A 5,843-nucleotide genomic window follows, 5' to 3' on the forward strand; every position below is an offset into this window, starting at 1 on the left:
TTCCCATTTCCCGAGCTATCCGAAAAGAACAAAAAAAGGAGGCAACCTGCGCATGCGTGTAGTCGGAGGCAAGCCTTAATAGTAATCGTGCGCGTGTTTCTGGGAAAATGTTAATAATGGAAGAAAAGGAAACATGTTGCGCAAAGTGCAGCATGGACTCGTCGCAGCCGCTGTTTTGTTTGTCTCATCTACAAGTCGTGACTTTTGTCACGGTTGTTGCGCAGGTCTTCTAGCGAGGTTCTGTGAGGAGGAAGGACTATAAAGAAAAATGGATTAGCTTTAGTCGACAAAACTTTAGTGCAGCACGATTTCATTCTGTAGGTTTACTTGGAAATGGTTTCATACTGAATTTATTATCTCCGACTCGTCATGTTGCCAACGCCGGGTTTGGAAATTTCTGGAGATTTAGGGGCGGAGCGGGGGAGAGAGCAGGCGAGGGTATGAGGTCAAAGAGTACAAAGCAGCCGTTTTCTCAAGGGGAGCTGACATTGTAGTCCAGAGGCGTAATTCTGTGAGATTTCCAAATCCGGCCTAGACAGTAGCAGCCCTATTTCCAGATATGCATAGCGTGATTTGCTTCACTGTAGATAAAGGGTTCAGTGGCATTTACTCTTCAAGATTTTAAAACGAGTCCAGAGGCGTTTAAGAGACTAGCAACATTTATTCCAACAGAAGCCTTTGTGAATTATAGCTCACTTGTCAGATACATAGGAGTCTCCTTTATGGGGGAAAGGTGTTATAAAGGCAGGCCAGTTCAAAACAAGATCCAGTCCAAAGAATAAGACATTTTAGCATGTGTGTGAGGTTGTTAAATTGCTTAAAATGTAGACCAAAGTGCAGGATGAAATGAGATGACCAAATTGTTGTAGTAATTAACATCTGTATGAAGAATTGGAACAACAAGTTTGCAACTTTATCAAGAAGCAAGGTCTTAAAATTGGAGGGATTTCCTCTAGGAAGAAGAAGAAGACTGCAGATTTATACCCTATCCGTCTCTCTGAATCAGAGACTCAGCTATTTACAATCTCCTATATCTTCTCCCCCCACAACAGACACACTGTGAGGTGGGTGGGGCTGAGAGGGCTCTCACAGCAGCTGCCCTTTCAAGGACAACTGCAAGGGCTATGGCTGACCCAAGGCCATTCCAGCAGCTGCAAGTGGAGGAGTGGGGAATCAAACCGGGTTCTCCCAGATAAGAGTACACACAACCACTACACCAAACTGCCTCTAGTAAGCAGTTGGGGTCATCCTATGCAATGATGGCAACTGCATTCCTAAAAACTGTTGTTGTTTTTTGAATCCACTGTGTAGGATTTAAGTCAACCATCACACATTGACTAATGGTGGAGCTTTAAATGCAGGTTCTACAATACTTGGGGGCTATGTGGAAGCTGCCCTAATAACCAGCCATGGACTTTGGCAAAAAAGGTGGACAGGATGATAACAAAAGTTTCTTTGTCTTAAGGAGTCTCAGAGTCATCTCTCCCTCCCCACAGCAGGCACTTTGTGAAGTAGGTGAGGCTGAGAGAGTTCTGAGTGAACTGTGACTGGCCCAATATCACCCATCAGGCTTTTTGGGGAGGAGTGGGTAACCAAACCCAGTTCTCTAGATTAGAGTCAACTGCTCCTAACTACTACACCACATCAGCTTTCTCTAGAACATCCCCCTCCAGAGAAATCCACTGAAATAAAAGTTTGCCATTTTATTTTATTGTATCCATAGTCCACCTTTCTTGCCAAGTCTCAAGGCAGGTTCCACAAAACAATATAACAGGAACAATATCTACTAAAAAATTAAACTACCACAAAATTAGAGGAGGATGTACTAAACAACTGAATACCTACAATATAACTATATACCAGTGATGCAACACTGCAGGATTATTCCAAAACCATTATAACCTATGACTACCGACCTGTGCATGCTTACTTGGGATTAAACTCATTTGACTTGAATGGAATGCACTTTAAACATTTCTAAATATTTATTTACAAAAATTATATCTTACTGTTCAGTCCCTCTAAGGGCTACCACACATGCATATGATCGTGCTGTAAATGTTGCAGCCCTATTTCTAGGTTCTATTTCTAGGTTCTATTTCTAGCACCAACCCTAAATCAGACTTTTCCCTGCAGCCACTGTGGCCGGACCTGCCTGTCCCGCATTGGTCTTGTCAGCCACCAGCGAGCCTGCAGCAGACGTGGACTATTGCATCCTTCTTAAATCTTCGTTCATGAAGCCAAGCCGAGAGATTTCTAGGTAAGCAGACACCTGAATAAACTTATCAGGGTGGGGTTTCAATGCAGTCATGCTGGCTTTAATGCAAGTGCTCGTGATGGCTTGGGTAGTAAATGGATTAGCATGTGCTCCCTTGAAGGTAATTGCTATCAGTGTCTCTGCACATACCTTACATCAGCAAAATTCAGAAGCATTTTCTTTTAAGAGTTTAGTTGCTACGTGTAGATCCCTGCCTTGGACTTTGACATGAACAATTATAATAAGTTTATCAGTAGTGGTCAGATTTTGTGATATAGTGACTGGGAAGAAAGCACATTTTTAGATAGGACACCAACGATATATCTAATTCTCAGTGTAGCCCAGTTAGTGAATACATATGTCTGGACAAGACAGAGCTTTTTATAAACCTGAGAAATGCTCCAGATTAGCAGAAAAAATACATTACAGGTTACCCTCTCCAAATTAATAGAAACAACAACCTTTGGTCCCCACTGGGGGAATAGGTGCAGTGTAAATGAATGATAAATAAAGCTGAAGACTGGGGGCAGATAAAAGAAAGGTAGATTTGTGAATGGGAAGGAGATAAGGAATCAGGAAAATGGGAGGGGATATTGGGACTTCAGGAGGGGACTGGATAAACATATGGAGCAGAGGTCTATCAGTGGCTATTAGCCACAGCATATTGTTGGAACTCTTCGTCTGGGGCAGTGATGCTCTATATTCTTGGTACTTGGAGGGGGTCCACAGAGGGAGGGCTTCTAGTGTCCTGGCCCCACTGATGAACCTCCTGATGGCACCTGGGTTTTTTGGCTACTGTGTGACACAAGAGTGTTGTACTGGATGGACCATTGGCCTGATCCAACATGGCTTCTCTTATGACTGCCAGGAGAAGGGAAGAAAGGGGCTTGGGGAAGAATGAGATAAGGAGAGAGGAGAATAAAGTGACCTCTGCAAGACATGTTCTTGCAGGCTCTCTGCTTGTCAAACACTAAGAGACCTCAAGGATTACCATACAAGATATGTACTGTTACTGAGAGGCGCTGCCTGATAAAATGGAGTACCCCAGTGCATGTATGGAGAGAGTGAGTCTCCTATTCCTGGAAACAAAATGGAGTCCGACCAGGAACAGGCCAAGAAAACACTCCATCTAAAAGTGGAGTGGACCCCGTAGAGAGTTTGTTCTGGTTGGCGCCTAAAGTCTGCCTCTATTTCCCCCCAATGCCTCCGCCCAGACAGGATGCATAATAACATGGGAACTGCTGGTAAGTGTTATTCTCACTCTGATCTTCTGCTACCTGTCGATAGCCTCTTCCTTCGACCCATCATCTCCACTCTGCCACTTCATTCAAATTCATGATTAGACCTATCACTCATGGGCTTTGTCTTTCCTAAAAGGTCTCTTCCTGAGTGTCAGCCAAAACTGGTAACAAATCATTCAGTCAAGTCCTAGCCCATCGTTCTAGTAAATGCATGGAAATCCCGATCTGTTGTATTAATTAAGTATCTATTCAAGAAAGCCATCACCGGGCCATCAAGGACTCCTTAGGAACTAACAATTCCCATCTGTCAGATCTCTATATAATATGGGTCAAAACCCCATTTCGGTGTGCATTCTATAGGGCACCATTTGCAGTCTGTACCCCCCGCTGGGTCTATAGGGCGTGTCACGCTGGTCATGCTCGTCCCTCTCTCTGTAATTTCCACTGAAAGGACGTATCCTCTTCTGCATCAGGTGAATATTACCCACTTCAACAACCCTTAAATTCCCCTATCGATAACCTCTATGTTTTCCTAGTTTCTTGAGTGCTTGTTTCGTGTACCTGTGAGTGTAAATCTTATATTACATATTTGAGTAAAACGTTATAAAGTACAATTGCTTGGACTATTCTTGGCTGAAAACCCAAACTCGATATCATCGAAAGCAAAGATCCTTCGCTCCTCATTTGCTCTGCCAAGTCTCTTAGCTAATTTCCCCATTAAACATAAGAGAATCAAAGCATTGCCGGTAACAGTACATATCTCCTAAAAAACAGAAATAAGACACAGCTGAAAGCTTCGAGCAATCTTCCAGAATCTGTGAACATTAACCCATCACTACAACTCCTCAGTGAAAGGATGATAGATTCCTTCAAAGAATAAACTTTTGAAGAACCTACAGTTTCAGAAAGTGAAATGAAAGCTGCACTGGGAACAGTTGTAAGAAATATCACCAGGAATAGATGGGATATCAGCAGAGCTGTTCCAAGCCAAAGAACCTGAGTTCATCAAAAACTTAACAAGAACATGCCAACAGATATGCAAAACCAAACAATGGCCCACAGACTGGAAAGGCTCAATTTGCATTCCAGTTCTGAAAAAGGAGATAACAAAGACTTCAGCAGCTATAGGATCATAACATTACTTTCTCAAGTGAGTAGTGATGCTCAAATTCTTACAACAAAGACTGTTACCATATATGGAATGAGAAATGCCGGATGATCAAGCTGTACTCAGAAAAGGAAGAGGCAGTAGAGATATAATTGCAAATTTATGTTGATCACTAGAACCATACAAGGGAATTTCAAAAGAAAATCAGTTTGTGTTTCATAGATTACAGCAAAGCTTTTGATTGTGTGGATCTTGAAGAGCTATGGTTGGGTTTAGAAGAAATGGGTGTGTCACAACATCTGATTGTTTTGATGTGTAACCTGTACTCTGGACAAGAGGCTTCCATTATGACAAAATATGAAGAAACAGAATACATATGAAGCTGCCTTATACTGAATCAGACCTTTGGTCCATCAAAATCAGTATCTACTCAGACTGGCAGCAACTCTCCAGGGTCTCAAGCTGAGGTTTTTCACACCTATTTACCTGGACCCCTTTTAGTTGGAGATGCCAGAGATTGAACCTGGGACCTTCTGCTTACCAAGCAGATGCTCTACCACTGAGCCACCATCCCTCCCGAAAGATTTCCATTTGGCAAAGGTGTCAGACAGGGATGCATTTTCTATTGCCGCAGTTTCTATGCAGAACATATAAAGTAAACTGGAATAGATTTAGATGAAAGTGGGGTGAAAATTGGTGGAAAGAACTTTAAAATTTTGAGATATGGAGATGACACTTTTATTGGTAGAAAACAAGACTTGAAATGACTAGTGAGCAGACATGGAGATATCACCATCTATTCTATAACTTCTATGCTTCATGTTGTTTTTATGGAGAATTTTATGTTTTAATTCTGATATTGTATTGTATTTATATTGTAACCTACCCTGATCCTGCTTTGGCAGGAGGGGAGGGATAGAAATCCCATCAAATAAATAAATACATAGGAGTGGAAAGATAAACCTGCCCAGTATACAATCATAGCACATTTCGCAACATTTTAAATACAGTGATATTAACACATCTCATATATATTCTATTTCACAGGGTAAGGTAAGGTAAGGCGCTGTTTCAAATCTCTTTGTTAAAGAGGGGAGTCCGAAGTCTTTCCAAAATTTTCACACCATGAGAGTATACAGAAACTCATCAAAGCACAAACAGTTCCTTCCAAGAGCATATTACTGCCAAAAGGTAATACGCCCTTGGAAGGAACTGTTTGTGCTTGTATAAGTTTCTG

This window comes from Heteronotia binoei, chromosome 5, assembly GCF_032191835.1.
Source record: "Heteronotia binoei isolate CCM8104 ecotype False Entrance Well chromosome 5, APGP_CSIRO_Hbin_v1, whole genome shotgun sequence".
Taxonomy (NCBI): Eukaryota; Metazoa; Chordata; class Lepidosauria; order Squamata; family Gekkonidae; genus Heteronotia; species Heteronotia binoei.